The sequence below is a fragment of the Oryctolagus cuniculus genome, chromosome 8 (assembly GCF_051225735.1).
Source record: "Oryctolagus cuniculus isolate XC-2025 breed Fujian yellow rabbit chromosome 8, ASM5122573v1, whole genome shotgun sequence".
Classification (NCBI taxonomy): domain Eukaryota; kingdom Metazoa; phylum Chordata; class Mammalia; order Lagomorpha; family Leporidae; genus Oryctolagus; species Oryctolagus cuniculus.
The window spans coordinates 64699493-64717080 of NC_142874.1; the positions used below are offsets into that span (position 1 = coordinate 64699493).

The following is a 17588-nucleotide window of genomic DNA, read 5'->3' on the forward strand; positions in this document are numbered from 1 at the left end:
AAATTCATGCCTCTCTGTGCTGAATGTCTGGACCATGTTGACAGATGATTTGGCAAAAGCTTGTTTTATTTTGAAACCATAACAAATGTTTCAAGGTACCTCTGAAATACGGTAGTACTAACTTGGTCATTCTGGACTGGTGGTCACTGCTAGGAATTTGATGACCTCCTAATATTCTGAACTCTTTGGTGCTGAACAAAATTTAATAAAATACATAAAAACATGTGGTATCTAAGAGTTTAAAATGAAATAGCCAGAATCCTAAGTTTTAAACTCAATTTATTGAGTATCTTTAAAATTGAATGAAGATAGCATCAGTGTCCACATATTGCCCAATTTTCCAAAGCCATTCTACATAAAACCTTAAAATGGAAGAAAAGGAGTGGTTGTTGGTGCAGCAGGTTAAGTCTCAGCTTGAGAAGCCCACATTGCATATTGGTGTGCCAGTTTGAGTCCTGGCTAATCTGCACTTCTGGTCCATTTTCTTGCTAATGTACCTGCAAGGCAGTGGAGGAAGGCCCAAGTACTTGGTTCCTGCTGTGCAAACAGGACACCTGGATAAAGTTTCTAGCTCCTGGCTCCTGGCTCCTGGCTTCTGCCATGCCTGGCCTAACCCCTGATGTTGTGGGCATCTGGGGTATGAATAAATGGATAGAAGTCTTCTCTCTCTCTACCTTTCAAATAATAAATAAATGTTTAAAAAAAGGAAAGTAAACAAAAAGTTCTTAGCCCCAGGTGAAGGGTGTACAAAATACAGTCTGTCGGCCAAGTCCAGCCTATGCTTTGTGAATAAATTTTAAATAGAAAAAATATTTTTTTTAATTTGACAGAGTTAGAAGTGAGAGAGACAGAGAGAAAGGTCTTCCTTCCGTTGGTTCACCTCACAAATGGCCACTATGGCCAGAGCTATGTGGATCCGAAGCCGGGTGCCAGGTGCTTCCTCCTGGTCCCCCATGTGGGTGCAGGGACCCAAGCACTTGGGCCATCCTCCACTGCCACAGCAGAGAGCTGGACTGGAAGAAGAGCAACCAGGACTAGAACCCAGCACCCATATGGGATGTCAGCGTCACAGGTGGAGGATTAACCAAGTGAGCCATGGCACCGGTCCCAGAAAAAATAATTAATGAGTAGAACCCATCCACACCCATTCACTTATTATCTGTATGTGATAACTTTTAAACTATAATGGTAGAGTGGGAAAATTGTGACAGACCATCTGGGCTGCAAAGCCTAAAATATTTAATATCTGGCCCTCACAAAAAATGTTTGCCAACCCCAGATCTAGGTTAACAAGCAGAAGAGTATCTTGTCATTGTCCTAAAATATTTAAGTCTTCTTAAAAATATAAAATCAAGCATTATTATGTTTTCTGTCCCATATTATAGCATAAAAAATCTTCCAACTGCCAATTAACTTCATACCAATAATGTATACATTAGTACACACAATTATCATCACCTCATTTTTCTTTATCAAGATCAAGAAACCTGGCATAATACTTAAAACATTACTTTTTCCGGTTGCCCTGAATAGGGCTAACAGAAAATGAGAATAGAATGATGCCCACATGCTCCTGTCACCTGTTCTGCACTTTTATCAAACACCTTTCTACTCTATTTATTTACTAAACAACTCCCATCAGGTATTTTAAATCAGTCATTATTTCTCCCAGATGTGCCAAGAAATAGGTATGCTTATTTTAAAATCCTGGTATGATTTGCACCATAGCATTTTATGTGACATTACAGACCAAGTTCTTGCCCTAGGTTTGCTGACTTGAATCCTCTGATTTCTCACTCCACAATATGTGAGAAAGAAGCAAATGTCAAACACAGACTGTGATATCAAACAGAGGTAGTAATGCTAGGTAACACCTCTTTAAAATGTTTATTCCCTAATGAGAAGGAATAAGGAAGAAAAGTTCTGACAGGCGGATCTTTCCAGAGAGGTGACGTCACATGGAAGTCAGTAGAAGTAGCTGCACGTGCTCTAACACTGTTTTTAGTTCCAGATGCTAAGTATACTTCAGTGCAGCAAGTTTCCCTGGGACCTTCAAGATGTTGCAGCTCTGTCTCCTGATACGATTCATTCTCAACACAAGGGAAAAAGGCAGAGAAAGCATCCTACTTTATCTTATCCCTGTGAAAGGTGACACTGTCACATCAGCTGTCAGAAAGTAAAGTAAAGGTCCTGCTTAGGGCCACTATGTCTGAAAATTGATGTCTGGTGAAAGACCAGTAAGAAGCAAAGATATGTTCTTCCTCCAAGTCCTTTCCTTTTGGGTTATTCATGTGACACTGTCTTGGACAGTATTTAAAGTGAAAGGCCCAAGGAAAAAGAGCTCCAAAATGGCTTGCTCTACACAGTCAGGGAGATGAATAGAATGCTCAATCAAGGGTCACCAAGATTCTGCCCATGTTCCCAGAGCAGATGTGTTGGGTGCACAAAATCTGTAATTTACCTCCTCAGGTTCACATTCCCCACCCCTCCAGGATCTCCTTGGCTCTGGGAGCCTGAGTAGATGGATTCCATCAAAGGGACACTGCTGAGAACTACCCCAACGAAGAGCTATCATGAGCTATCATGATAGAAGAAATAGAAGAGCTATCATGAGATGCAAACTCTACTTGTGGCTTCAGAGGCTACAATGTAAAAAATGAACAGTCTTGGCAGAAGAGAAGAGTGTATGACATCAGATCATAAAGTCATGGTTGTTGCTGTGGATTTGTTCTGAGAGGAGTAGCGCTGGTTAGTCAATGACGGGTAAGATCCCCTGGGGGACAACCTAAGACAGGCACAGCCACATACAGAGACCACATGGAAATGGGGTCAACAATGGTATGGTCAAGAATCATGCCTCCCATTGCTCAAAAATAAACGAAAAGGGGGAAATGTGGTGGAATGAGGTGAGAAGGTCATGCCAAGATGGCCGCTGACAACAGAAACTGCCTGGCAACTTGCCGTGATTGGATGGCTTTGGAAACCACATGACAACAGAGCCTGACTGACAACAGGCTGTGATTGGATGGTTTCAGAAACCTCCTGGCAACAGAGCCTGACTAGCAACAGGCTTATGATTGGATGGCTTTGGGAACTGCCTGGCAACAGGCTGTGATTGGTTAGGGCATAGACCACGCCTTGACCAGATTGGCTGCCTTGGCTATATAAGCAGCTGTAGCAAATGAAATAAAGGAGGCTGCAGGCTGCTTGCCTCAGGCCTGCTTTCACCTGACTCCCGGGGTCTGTGTGGTGACTCTGTGCCTCTTGCCTCCACCATGCTCCTCCTCTCAGAACGAATCCACAGCAACACATGGTCATTGCTGAGGTGACTGAGACTGACTCTGTGCTTCCATCTAACCTTAAAACTCCTCCCAAAACAGCTGTCTGTCCTTGACCCCCTTCAGGCCTAGAGGTGGTGAAGAGGCCCAGTGGATGGAGCCCTGAGTACTAACAATAAACTGTGCAAGTACTTTCCATACACCCTTCCCACACCTTTGCAAACCTTCCTTGACTTCTTTTAGTTTGAATAGACCATGTTGGACCAAGACTAATACATGAGTTCAGATATCCCAAACAATGAGCAGCTTGCCTTTGCCTGGACTGTGCCTCTAAGCATATATTTCCCAAGAAACAAGCAAATGGCCACAAGATATGGTTTGATAAAGCAGAAGAGAAAGAAGGAAATTTCCAGTCCTTAGAAGCAATCAATAACACTCACATTTAGAATTTATCAGATCCTAGTCTCTCTACCACCTGAATTATGTCAATAGAGTCAACAGAAATAATTAGGCACTACAGGAAACAATTAACTTTCTACAAAATCAAAGAAGCTATTATAATATTTATGATGAGAAGAAACTGGCTAATATAAGAATTATGTAAAGAAAAGATACTATGATTCACTATCTTGAAAGAGATGCCACAAACAGCAGCATTAAACTTTCCTTTCCTGAAAGAAACTTCAACAAAAAAAGTCAATTAACAGTCACAATTCCATAAAACCACCTAAGGACACACTAAGACTAATATCTTTATGCCCATTTGGGAACCTACATAACTGCACCCAGGTACAAGCAGGAAAAACAAGTCTGTGTACAATTAGAGACTTATGATACCTCAGAGTTGGAATGACTTTTGGTTGGAGTTCCCTAAACCAGACTGTGGATGCCTGCCATAGCAATTCTAAGACAAGTCTAACATTTACTGAAAACCCATCAGCAACTGTAAATTCAATGCTAAGACTTCACCAGTGAGAACTTTCCATTTGCTATCAACTAATAGCTAATAAAAATCATTTTATATATATTTAGGCCACAAGCAGAATTTACATCTAATGATATATTTTCTATTCCTTCCACAAAATCATTCCAAAAATTTTCTCCATTTCCCCTTCATCTGATCTCTCCCCCCCCCCACACACACACACATACACACACACACACACACACACACCCTGGTCTCTGGGTGAAAATGCTTGGTTCCTTCACTTTTTCTTCATATGGTAATTTTTCTCCAATATGTTCCCCATTCTGGACCCGTCCTTTAGACAACTCTCTGGTTTATCACTGCTCCTACTAAAGCAACTAATCCTACCACTATTTTTTATTCAGATGGTGTAGCTATTCTGGGAACATGTTGAAATGAAAGTGATCAGGATTCTATTATCCTTCATAGTTTCTATGTGCCCAGGTTCAATCTATCTAGTAACTGTCACTCTTTGAATACAGGCACTCAATTAGAGATAGTAGCAAATCTAAGAATGAAGAGTCTATTTTTGCTAACCACTTACATAGTCATAAAACTAAAAGCAGAAGGGAGACAATGCTACCAGATCCCTGGACCCCTACTGGAATGGCTGAACGCACAGGTGAAAAAAGGAGACTGACGGGAGGGAAGGATGCCAGCGAAGTAGCACCCTCCCCACCAGACATTCCATTTCTACTGCAATGTCACTCATGTACACCTTTCTTAACCTTCCCCGCTGCCTATCCCACAGACAGCTGGATTTGCTAAGATATCTGCATATGAATTTTCTAAAAAGAAAAAAAGGAGGAGGGAGTATCTTTAAAACATTTCATACTTTCAATGGATTCCAAGGAGACTTGGGTTTTTACAGTCGTAAGCATTATAGAAATGCCACACAAAAGCATGTCAACAACTGTGTGTCTGGTGGTTTGCCTGGTGCAGGTTCTGAATACTTTCCCAAAATTGGAGATTTTGTAAGAGCAAGGAGTAAAATCCCAGAGAGGTTATGAGAAAGCCCCTTGAAAATTCTTCCCCTCTGCTGCGATAAAAGCTAACAGAGTAAAAGATGGCATGTGTTACCAGCTAGGCTTTCTACTGGCTCCATGAGAAGGAAGGAAGCAAGACTGCATGCAATTTTTGACTCTCAAGAGGAAAAAATAATTCCATGTACAAAAAAGGAACAACTTTTATAAGGTGAAGCTTCCCACCTGCAATTCTCACTTTTAATCAGCTGTGCCTTCAAGTGACAGCAAGGGCAGAAAACACTTTGAAAATATCAGTGCTAATCTGTGCGTTTACTTGGGGTTTAGAGCACTACAGGAAGAATATGACAAATGGCTTATTGTGCTGAGTAGAACAATGATATAATGAGCTTAGTGTAGAAATTCTTAGTCATAACCCTAGAAATATTTGTAATTATCCAATTCTACCTTACCCATTCTAAAAAAAGAACTCAAAGCATTTTATAAAAATAAAATTGTTTTCTTACATAGTAAAATATGGTTGCTGTTGTTGTCAAAAACATGACATTTGGAAGAGGGTAAAGAGAGGGTTGAGTCCCTAGGCCAAGAAAAGTAAGATAATTCTAAAGCTGAACTGAAAATATGACTATGAGCTTCTTCTTAGGCAAAGACAATACAGAATGCAGTAAGTGCATGTGTGGTTCCAGTCTAATTTACCAGAGGCTGCGCTGTGGCAGGGCTCCCAAGACAGGTGGGGTGGGTTCATCTAGCTGCTGCCCTTGATTCAGCCACAGGTTCCCCACTGCTGTAACATGTTTCATTTGAAGTCCATATATAATTACATTTGAAGACATGATAGTGAAAAATTCTTATCAACTATAAGTTTAAAAACACCCCGAGGTGGCTGGCATTGTGACATAGCAGGTAAAGTCACCACTTGCAACACCAGCTTCCCAGGTTGAGCACCAATTCAAGTCCCAGCTGCTCCACTTCTGATCCAGCTCCTAACTAATGCACCTGGGAAAGCACCAAAATATGGCCCAAGTCCTTGGTCCCCTGCCACCAAAGTAGGAGACCCAGATGAAGCTCCTGAATCCTGGCTTCAGCCCTACCCAGGCCCGGCCACTTCAGCTATTTTGGGAGTAAACCAGCATATGGATCTCTATCTTTCCCTCTCTCCCTAACTCTTTCAAATAAAAAAAATAAATCTTGAAAAATAAAAACACCCTAGATATTCAGGAGAAGTACAGATTTCTTGCAACTGAAGTGCAGAGTTCCCAGAGTGGTAGGCTTGACATTATTTTCAACAACATCTGCGGAATTTTTTCATTAAGGTATTGCACATGGAATTTCTTACAGCATTTCTCAGTACCAAAAGAGGGCATAATGTCAAAGAATTCTTTGATATCAACTCTAAGAAGCATCAAAATAATAAGACCCAAGTATACAGTTTTCAGTTAATTAAACTTGAGTAAAGGATGCAATTTTAAATAACTGGAGTTTAAAAGTATAGACAGCTGGACTGAATATCTTCCAGTAGCTCTCAATTAATATTGTTTATAAAAATTAGGACGGCACCGCAGCTCACTAGGCTAATCCTCCACCTGCAGTGCTGGCACCCCGGGGTTCTAGTCTCGGTTGCCCCTCTTGCAGTCCAGCTCTCTGCTGTGGCCCAGGAGTGCAGTGGAGGATGGCCCAAGTGCTTGGCCCTGCACCCCATGGGAGACCAGGAGGAAGCACCTGGCTTCTGGCTTCTGAGAGGCGTTGCGCGCTGGCCATAGCAGCCATTTGTGGGGTGAACCAACTGAAGGAAGACATTTCTCTCTGCCTCTCTCTCTCACTGTCTAACTCTGCTTGTCAAAAAAAAAAAAAAATTAAATTTCAGAGCAACTTGTTCAAGGCAGGACTACCTAGGAAGTAGATTTTCTAGATTGCTCATAACAGGTTTATCCTTAAGCAGCAAGTGGAGGTCATTGTCTCTGTTCTAAAAAGTCCAGATTGGAACACATGCCTGACTCGATGCCCACTCCATCTACACACACCAATGATGGGCCCTGAGTGCCCCGAGGTGCCACAGGGTTTCTCAGGAGATGGTTACAATTCGTCTGCTTTCGTCTCTGCTTAGATTAAAATTAACCTGAATAGAAATAAAAGCCACATTAATATTTAAATAGAATGGACCCTTCATAAAGTTTCATTCTATTTAATTCATTCAGTAAATTTTGACCAAGGAAAGTAGTGAGTAGAATATGGGATGTGGTAACTGATGAGATTAGAGATTAGCAGGCAGGGCTTCATGGCTACTCTGTAAAGTAAAAGGACAGTTTTAGCCTATGGCAATACATTATGGCCTGAAACCAAGAGTATGCATACGGACAGACTGTAGAATTATATACAGCTACATCAGAACCTCAGTAGCTGACAGGAAAGCCATATAAACAATAGCATAAAATATCACAACGTGCATGCTATAATCTCCATAAGGTTTGTGGAAACTGGCATTAGGTGCTTTTTGGAAAATGATAGTAAGGGCTTTAATCACTGTTGCGCTGCAAAATCTTCCCTCTTTTCTTACTGAGAGATCCACAACTTTGTTCCATGATTTGGAGTAAGAATCAGTAAACTTTTACTATAAAGGGACAGATATGAAATATTTTTCTGCTTTGCAGGTGACATGGTCTCTGTTGCAGCTCTGGATTTCTGGTGTACAGGAGCCATAGGCAGTCTAAACGAATGGGCATGGCTGTGAACCCTTAGACATCTTTACTGAAACAGGCAGAAGGCTGGATTTGACCTATGGGCTATAGGGGAGAGATCCATGGCTTAGAAAACATGACCCCATTCTACCTCTCAGAGTTAAATATTCTTTAGGGAAAACTCATCAAGATGGTCCTATTCTTTTGCCAGTAGTGGTTTGAAGTGGGCATGTGACCCAATTCCAACCAGAGAGATATAAGGAAGAAGAGATGTCCTGGAAAAAGACTTTTCATTCCTAAGAAGGAAACATCAGAAGAGATCATCTCTTGGCCCTTTCATGGTTGTCTGTAAATGTGTTACCTGGAGCTGCCGGAGACATCCTGCTGCTGGGCTGAGCTCAAAGCCAGCACACTTGATGAAATAGAGCCAAAAGGCTCTCAGAGAAGGGAAGCCAGAGCCCCTATCCACATGCCCTGAGGAGTCCTGTTTTTGTAATTCTTGTTAGTGAAGTAATAGATATGAGGAGTCACAGGCTAACTGATAATGAGAGACACACAGAGACAAAGACAGAAATAGATCCTTCCTTTCCACTCCGATAACGTCCATATGCCACCATTTCATGATTTATTTATTCCTCATATAAACATTTGAACTGCACATATAAAATATGAATCTCAACTTACAGACTAAAACCTTTAAGTAAAAATTTGAAGGTATTCTCCCATTCCGGATATCAAAAAGCATTATTTTAAGTGAGAAAAATAGGAAAAGGAGAAAAATATGACAAAACATCCTGAGATTAAATTGTAGATATTAATCATGACAATGTGCAATATCTCTATTACATTCCAAGACAAATCAATTACACCTCCATGAAATTGAAAGTCAATTTTGATAGGAGTCTCCGTCTTTATTTCAAGAGAATGTCACTTTATCCAAAATTGCCAAGAAGTTTGTTACAAAACATTGAACAGTTTTCAGTACATGGTTATCTTTCTTTGAAAATTATGCACTTTTAGAATACTCCACTCCCTCTAGTGTACTCTGTATATACAAGTCCCTGGAAGCAGATAGTATTTTTCACAGAAAGTGGTACCAGTATCCCATTCCACAGACCTTTTAGCAATCTGACACTGTGATTCCACAATCTATGGCTGGAATCTATGTTCTTTCCCCTTCGAATCTGAATGAATTTAACTGCCTTCACCAGCTGAATTTTTTTTTTTTTATTTTTGACAGGCAGAGTGGACAGTGAGAGAGAGAGACAGAGAGAGAAAGGTCTTCCTTTGCCGTTGGTTCACCCTCCAATGGCCGCCGCTGCAGCCGGCGCACCGCGCTGATCCGATGGCAGGAGCCAGGATCCAGGTGCTTTTCCTGGTCTCCCATGGGGTGCAGGGCCCAAGCACCTGGGCCATCCTCCACTGCACTCCCTGGCCATAGCAGAGAGCTGGCCTGGAAGAGGGGCAACCGGGACAGAATCCGGCGCCCCGACCGGGACTAGAACCCGGTGTGCTGGCGCCGCAAGGTGGAGGATTAGCCTATTGAGCCACAGCGCCGGCCCCAGCTGAATTTAACAGAAGTGATGCTGCTTAACTTCAAGGCTTATTCCATAAAAGTCACTATGTCTTCTGCCTTTATCTCCCTGTCACTCTCTAGATTCATGGATATTTGTTCTTGGAACTCAACCACTGCATTGTTAGTTCAGGCCACATGGAAAAGTCACATGTGGATGTGTTACATTTAGCAGCTGCTAGTAGGCTACCAGCCAATAGTCAGCATCTACTACGCACCCAACATGAGGGTAAATGAGCCTTAGAATCATTTCATGCTTCAAATCTTTAAATTGGATATATTTAAGGTATACATCATGATATTTTGATATACATTGTTAAATGGTTACTATACATAAGTGAATTAACCTTTATCTCACTTCTCTCATCATAATTCTTTTCATGCATATATAGTTAGAGTACCCAAGATCTCATCACTTAGCAAATATTCTGAATATAATACAAACCAACCAACTGCTGAGTCTTCTACCTGAGGTCCTGGATATCATAGAATAAGACAAGCCATCTCTGTAAAGTACTTGAATTCTTCATTGATCTTATTATCCATTAGTTTATTAGCTAAGACAAGAAGTGATTAAATATTTTTACAACCCACTGAGTTTTTGATGATTTGCCATATAGTAACAGATAACTAATATAGTAACTGTGGACAAAATTATTTGTTTGTTGATTAAAATCACTCTGATGAAAATCCCCATACTTTCCATTACTACTGCTTTTCCAGAATCAGTTAGTATCTGTTTTCCCTACAGATATCAAGTGGTACTTTGTTTACTTATATTAAATACTTGGTATCATTTAGGATTTGGTTAGTTGAAGTATAGTGTGGTTTAAACACATGAATAGCAAAGGACAATTGGATATTATTGGGTACATTTTTATAAGGACAGAGATAGGGCAAAGGGCCCCTGGTTTCCTGTCTATAGCTAACTAACTTTCACTGTTGAAACTGTGGTGTTAATGTGACTACATTCAGTGGGATCCTTTCCCCAGAATTATAGTTCGTAGCCAAAGTTGTAAAAACTAATCTCATCTGAATACCCTACAATTCTGTATGTGAATTTGATTTTCACAACATTCCACTTTCATCCACTGCTGATGCTGGGGCTTACTCTCCACCAGATCACCTCTACTTTGAGTAGGAAGAGAGCTCACCCCTAATTTGGGAAGCAGGGACACACAAAGTCTCAGACTCTAGAGGGGAGTGCTCACAGGGGACAAATCACATGGGACTCTGCAGTCTTGAGCCTATCTAGTCAGGCATGCTCCTAATGAACGAATGACAAGGGTCATCTAGTCACACAGCTAATGGAAAGTTCATAATCAGAGCTACTTACAACTAATCTGATTCTTCCACCTGGGAGGTACATAATCTGTAACCAAGCAATCACAGCTGACCTGAAGGCATTTTTACTTTTCTCACACCCTGCAGGATGCCCACCAATGACACTAGACAGTTTTCTAAGCTGGTCTGTTTCCCCTCCAAAAAGTCTCTCCAAATCCCCCACTGCAGACCTTCTATCAGGTCTTACAGAATCATCTCTCCTCCTTCCTATCATCTGTTCTCCTACTAGATGTCAGAGGAGAAGTGGGGGTAGGACAGAATACTTCTTTGTAATTTTCCAAATCTATCACTATAATAACATAAACACTTTGTTCTGCTACTCCCCACCCCCACCCCCACCCCAGGCTTTCCATTTTGATTCCCAAAAGCCGGCTGGGAATGTTAAGAAAAAAAATTGCTGAGCAATGGCTCCTTACTATATCCAGTCCAATAAAACAATTCTGTATCTCCCAGAGACAAAGTAGGTACCTGTGACTGACTAGAGGAAAAGTGGGGAGATACAGATGTTTTAAAATATTTTCTTGTCACACATGACAATGGCCACAAACAGACTAGGACAAGAGTGTTCAGGTGACTCAATCCAAATCCTTCACATAAAATATAGGACCCGAATAATAGCAAGAAAGCACATGGGCTATGAGGAAATCTACTAGAAAATAACTTGAGGTGCTCTGCTCTTCAATCTAAGGTTAGCAGAACTATCACTGTGTTCGAGAAATAGATTTCCTTGTAAAATCCTGCTGTTGGGGCTGGAAAGAGTGAATTTTCAGGTATACCAGAGAGGCCATTATAATGGCTTAGTGGAATAATATCCAAATTAAATTATAGTGCCATAATTTACTATTCCTCCTAACCTAATCTAACTCATATGTGGGATTGGCAGGCTAGTAGATGTGTTTTCAAAGTGAAAGAAAATCTTGATTCTCCAGAACACTGGTGTGAATGTCTTCGAAAGTATTACCATGTCCATGATGGCGTCTCTGTTGGCATCACACATGAGAAAGGGGACGCTGATGATGAAGTGTATGTAATTCGTAGGGAAATTCTATGTTGCTGGTGCCACCTCTGCTACCATATAGCACAGCAGCAGCCCACAACTCCTTGATAACCAGGAAAAGTTGTTGACCCATAGCCAAAGAAGCAAAAGCTGAGAATTTATTTTAAAATAAAAGAAAATAAAGTATGTGTTAGGAGGGAAAGGAACTTTATAGGTCACCTTGTCTGCCCTCCCACTCACTTTCCTATAAAACGTCCCTGACAGGTGGTCTTCCCACCTGTGAATGCACCTGTGCCGGGGGAGTACTCAAACTTCCCAAAGCAGGCTGTTCCAATTTTGAATTGTACAACCCATAAGAAGGGTTTCTCTTTTATTGAGCTAATGCTTATCATCTTAACAATTTCCACACTTGGTCTAACACTAATTAAACCTACTCCATCTTTCAGGTATCATCACTTCAATTATTTGAAGACTGTAGTTAGATGAAAGCAACAAGGAAAGGAAGTGAAATAGCAGGATGAGGCTGGGCAGAGAAATCCATCTCTATATTTCGATGGTCAGGGTCCCATAGACTACACACTGGATGAAAGTACAAGGAAACAAAACAAAATCAGAAAGTAGCAAGCTTCTTTTTTTTTTTTTTTTTTTTTGACAGGCAGAGTGGACAGTGAGAGAGAGAGACAGAGAGAAAGGTCTTCCTTCTGTTGGTTCACCCCTCAAATGGCCGCTATGGCTGGAGCTACGCTCGATCCGAAGCCAGGAGCCCCAACCAGGGGTTGGTAGAATCCAGGGTGCCAGCACCGCAGATGGAAGATTAGCCAAGTGAGCCGTGGTGCCCGCCAATAGCAAGCTTCTTAGAGAAGCACTGGGTTAGTCTGCTGTGTCAGGGTCCCCAAGCCATCAGCTCCTTCAGAGCCCCTGAACATTATGGGGCAAAAGGCTCCTGGCTTTCCATAGAGTTTTAAAGGTAAGGAAAGGATGATTCCAAGCTTCAACTCTTTAAACTGTATGTATTTAAGGTGTACAACACAATGTTTTGATATACATTGTGAAATGGTTACTATACATAAGTGAATTAACCTATCTCTCACATCTCTCATCATAATCTCTCATAAGAATCTTTTTCATGTATATACAGTTAGAGCATCTAAGATCTCATCACTTAGCAAATATTCTGAATATAATACAAACCAAAAAATATCATAGAGCAAGACAAGCCACCCTTGCAAAGTGCTACTTGAATTCCTCATTGATCTTATTATCTGTTAGTTTATTATCTAAGAAGTATTTTTGCCCCAGCACAATCCTCTGCCTATGTGCCTGGAGCTTAGCACTTCTGGAAACATGTACATAAATAGCGTCTACTAATTGTTCTCACTGCATGAACTTTCAAAATACAGTGCCAAGAAAAACACGGGCAGTTTTCTTTGTAACACTGCCCACATATAGAACAGTTTTCTTACATTTTTTCATTTGTTTTCTCCTTTAAACAAGGCCCTTTCCCCAATGTATGTTCCTTGAATTCCCTCTTGCTAAGCTATTGCATGTCTTCATAACTGTATTTTTAACTCAGTATGACCCTTTAAAAATCAAAAATATCTTTCAAAAGAAACCAGTCCTGAATTGTGCATTTGGCTGTGCTTTTTGTTGAAGTCATTTGTACACTAGAATTAGCACCACCCATTCATTGGGCTTTACAAACTCAAAATCTGAATTACCTCTTTGTTTTCCTGGTTTTGATTCTCTAGGAAGCCAGTTTTCATTCTTCAGCCTGAGAGGTTCACGGCTTTATTGTACAGAGCAGTCAGATTCAAGCAAAAAGTGAGGAGCAGAATACTACTAATGGGACTCTGTTTTCACTTTTCCCCAGAGCTAATTATTAACATAGTGAGATTTGAATGGGTCAAAGCTTGTACAGATCAATTAAATGCTAAAGGTAAGTGGAAAATTTTGAGTTAAAGGAAAGAAACAATCAAAAGACTGTATCAGATTCAAATCTTTCTTAAAATGTAATAAAAGGCAGACACAGAATAATTCACAAAACTCATGAGCTTGATTTACTCAACCCTTCTGCAGTTACTATTTCTCATTAATTTACCAAAGTCAGCATCGCTCCTTAGGGGAAATAAGAAAATTTTGGCATACCAAGGAATAAATAGAACAGTGCAGCATTATTCATTGAATCTTTTTGGGGCAAATTTAGTGCTGTTTTCATGTCTTTGTATTCTTTCTAAGTCTATGTTTGTCAATGTCAATTCAACCCTCCCTGAAAACAACAGAGCTACAATTAGAGATGTAAAAACCAGTTTGTGTGTAATTTAAATGCTGCAAACTGGCAATCTTCTCATGAAAACCACAAACAATTACTTCCATTCTCATGCACCAGTGCATCTGGTACCCCACCATTTTTGATCTGGAATTGCATATGAATTGATAGTTAATTTCACAGCTAGAAAGAAAAAAAAAGAAGCTAAGTTTTTTTGACAAGGGTGAGTTATTTGCTTTTCAGTCACAGCACATTGCCATGCTTATGTGTTTAATGGCTTAAATTACACAACCAACTAACCCAATAACAATTCTTTTTTCTGCTTAACTCAAGTAGTTTTCCTGGGGTCACCAGGCTAACCCTTTCTCCGCATTAGACCTAAGTCAACCTGCGTTGTGAACACTCCGTTATCCCTGAACACCATGAAGAAGAAGAGTCTTGAATTACATCAAAAAGGAAAATTTGGTTTTCTCTTGATCTATACTTTGCTAAGTCTGATCAAAAGTAAAATAAAAAACACTATTGAAAGCAAATCCATCTTTGAATAATTTCCTCAAATAGGCACATTGCACTGAAGGGCACCTTCATTAAAGAGAAGATTTATAGACTTCTTAAAAGACATGCATTTGCATCTAGTTTATACATGAAGAAATTGCATGTGGAGAAAATATTTGAATAAACAAAACCACAGAGATAATGAAAGTCTTTGGAACAACATTGATATGCAAGAACATCCTTCAGCTTCATTCAAGAGGAAGTGAGCTTTAATGCAAAGGCATTAGTGATGGACTTTCTATTTCCTTATTAGAATTAACCTTGATCTGGAAGAAAAAACTTTTCTTCACCACTGAATACATATTTCTCTCTATCTAATATATTCTACTAAAACCTTTCTTAAAAGTGGCACTTACACTAGAATTTATTATTCCTGAAATAGGCATTGCCAGAAACAAAATATCTGAGAAAACTATTTATTTTTGAAGAAAACAAGTTGTTTCCACAAATCATAATGGTATTATAGAGAATGCTAAAATTTCTTTCCCAGTAGGTGTTTTCAAATAGGAGAGATTCTACCCACTAAAGAAGAGTTTAGGCAAAATCTGCCAGTGGCAGAAAAATGAACTAGATTATTCTTTGAAACTTATTCTAAGTCTATTCTTTTATGCCTCTAGTTTCCAACTGCTGGTTCTTAAAATCAGAGCAGTGAGTGGAAAATGTGATTTATTAGCAATCTGTAAGCACAACCTGAATCAGTCTCGTATATATTTTAATAATTTTAAGGTTTAAATTCTGTAATTTGATCTCAAAGCCGTAATACACCATTGTGCTGTCTCCTCTCACTAGCTTGGTATGACATAGGGCTTAAGGAAAATAGACTTACATATATTCCAAACTTTCTCTGACACAGTACGCTGATTCCTTCAAAGGCATAACATCTGCTGGCTACTTGAGCAGTAAAAATAAAAAAAAAAAAAAAAAGTTAAAATGAAAACTGAAACAAAGTGCAATCGCACTTCAGACTATATATGCAGACACAAGTGCCCCTACCTTTGATCTTTTGAGTCAATATGAATATTTATTGAATTATGCTGTTGTGAATGCAAGTACAAGATGTAGTTCAGTCTTTGCATTCAAATAACATGCAGCCTTAAAGCTGAATTCTGACAGACTTCACTCAGCTCTTTTAGGCTCTCATAAGCCCAGCTGCAATGCCCACTGAGATAAGCATTTCTAGTATAGCTTCAGAGAGGTTCATTTACAACTATTGACAAGACAAAATTACCTGGGGAAAAATTCCAAACAATTGGAAAAACAAAAGTAACTCAAGTATCCTAAGTTCCAAAGGTCTAGCAAAGTTTATTTTTTAGGATCTTAATACACCGGAATATCTAAATAAATTCAGTCTAATGTTAGGGTACAAGTGCTTGTACCCAACTCTTGCCATTTCTTCAAGTCTAGAACACACACCTGATTCCATGGATGCAAGAATTACAATTTGGGGTCAGGCATTTAGCATAGTAACTAGGATATCCACATTATTGGGGTGCCTGAATTAGAGCTCCAGCTCCACTCCCAATTCCAGCTTCCTGTTAATGTGCACTATGGTAGGCAGCAGGTGATGACTCAAGTTGCTGGAACACTGCCACCCATATGAGAGACCTGGATTGAGTTCCTGGCTCCCAACTTGGGCCTAGCCCACTCCAGGGTATGTGAACATTAAAGAGTGAACCTGAAGATGAATCTCTCACTCCCTCTCATTCTCTGTTTTTAAAATTAAATAAATAAAATATAAGACTTAACAAAATTTTTGAAGAATTTCAGTTTGACAGCATATTTGTACCTGGAATTTAATCCATTATAATATTCAAGAAAAATTTATCAAAAATGCACTAAATGTGGGAAATAAAAGGCTAAAAGAATTCATCATTGAGGCAAATATGACTATTCACAAGAAATGCCTCTGTTTTTCGGTGTCACAGCTGTTAATGAGCATCCAGTAAATTTAAAGTCAGTCATCTGAAAAACTTACAAGACATTTAGTCTATGTCAAATACTAATGAAACATAACCTTTGTTCTGTAAGAGTTAATGGTGAGGAGCAAGTGCTGTGGCTCAGCCAGTTAAAGTCCCAGCATCCCATATAGGCACCTGTTCGAATCCTGACTGCTCTGCTTCCAATCCATCTCCCTGCTAAAGTGCCTGGGAAAGCAGCACAGGATGGCCCAAATGCTTGGGCCCCCACACCCACGTGGGATACCTGGAGGAAACCCCTAGCTTTGGCGTGGCTCAGTCCTGGCTGTTGTAGCCTTTTGGAGAGTGAGCCAGAGGACAGAAAATTCTCTCTCGCTCTCATTCTCTCTCTCTCATTCTCTCTCTCTCTCTGTAACTCTGCCTTTCAAATAAATAAATAACTTTTTTAAAAAGTTAATAATTAAATTGTGTAAAATATTTTCACTAATACCTTTCAGTGTTCATATGCTTGCATAGAATCAAATGACATATTATCTCCTTTTGTGTGGTTACTTGCTTGCCTGAACTATTCTTAAGTTCATAATTCCTTGATACCATGATTTTATGTGTTGTGTATTTTTTTTTAAAACCTGGAGACTCTAACACACTGATTTGCTCATAATAGTTGCTCAATAAATACTTGTTAAATTTAATTATTCATCGCCATAGAGATCTTGAGCATAGATAAAACTATACAAAGAAAATTTAGAGCTTGCCAGATTGCCTTGTAATCAGAAATTCTCTTTATACGGATGGCAGTATGAAGTGTTTTCTTAATAGGTCTGACATTGGCATTCAACTATCAGGGAATGTGAAGTACATTTCCAGTTTTGTCACTGGATACCATCTCATGTGTTTCTGTCCCTTCAAATAAAAGTCATACTTATATTTTCTTGTTGCTTTTTAAACTCAGGGACAGTTCCCTGTTTGGAGGAAATTATAGCCTTCCTTAAGAATAACCAGAAGCGACTTATGGGACACAGGATTGGCAGTTG

The 17588-nt window shown here is 39.8% G+C and overlaps 1 long non-coding RNA gene across 11 annotated transcripts in view; it reads right to left on the reverse strand.

The window, feature by feature from the left end:
- LOC138843425 (uncharacterized) overlaps window positions 1-17588 on the reverse strand; it is a 442121-nt gene that overhangs the window by 262658 nt on the left and 161875 nt on the right. The gene's annotated exons all lie outside the window — the stretch shown is intronic.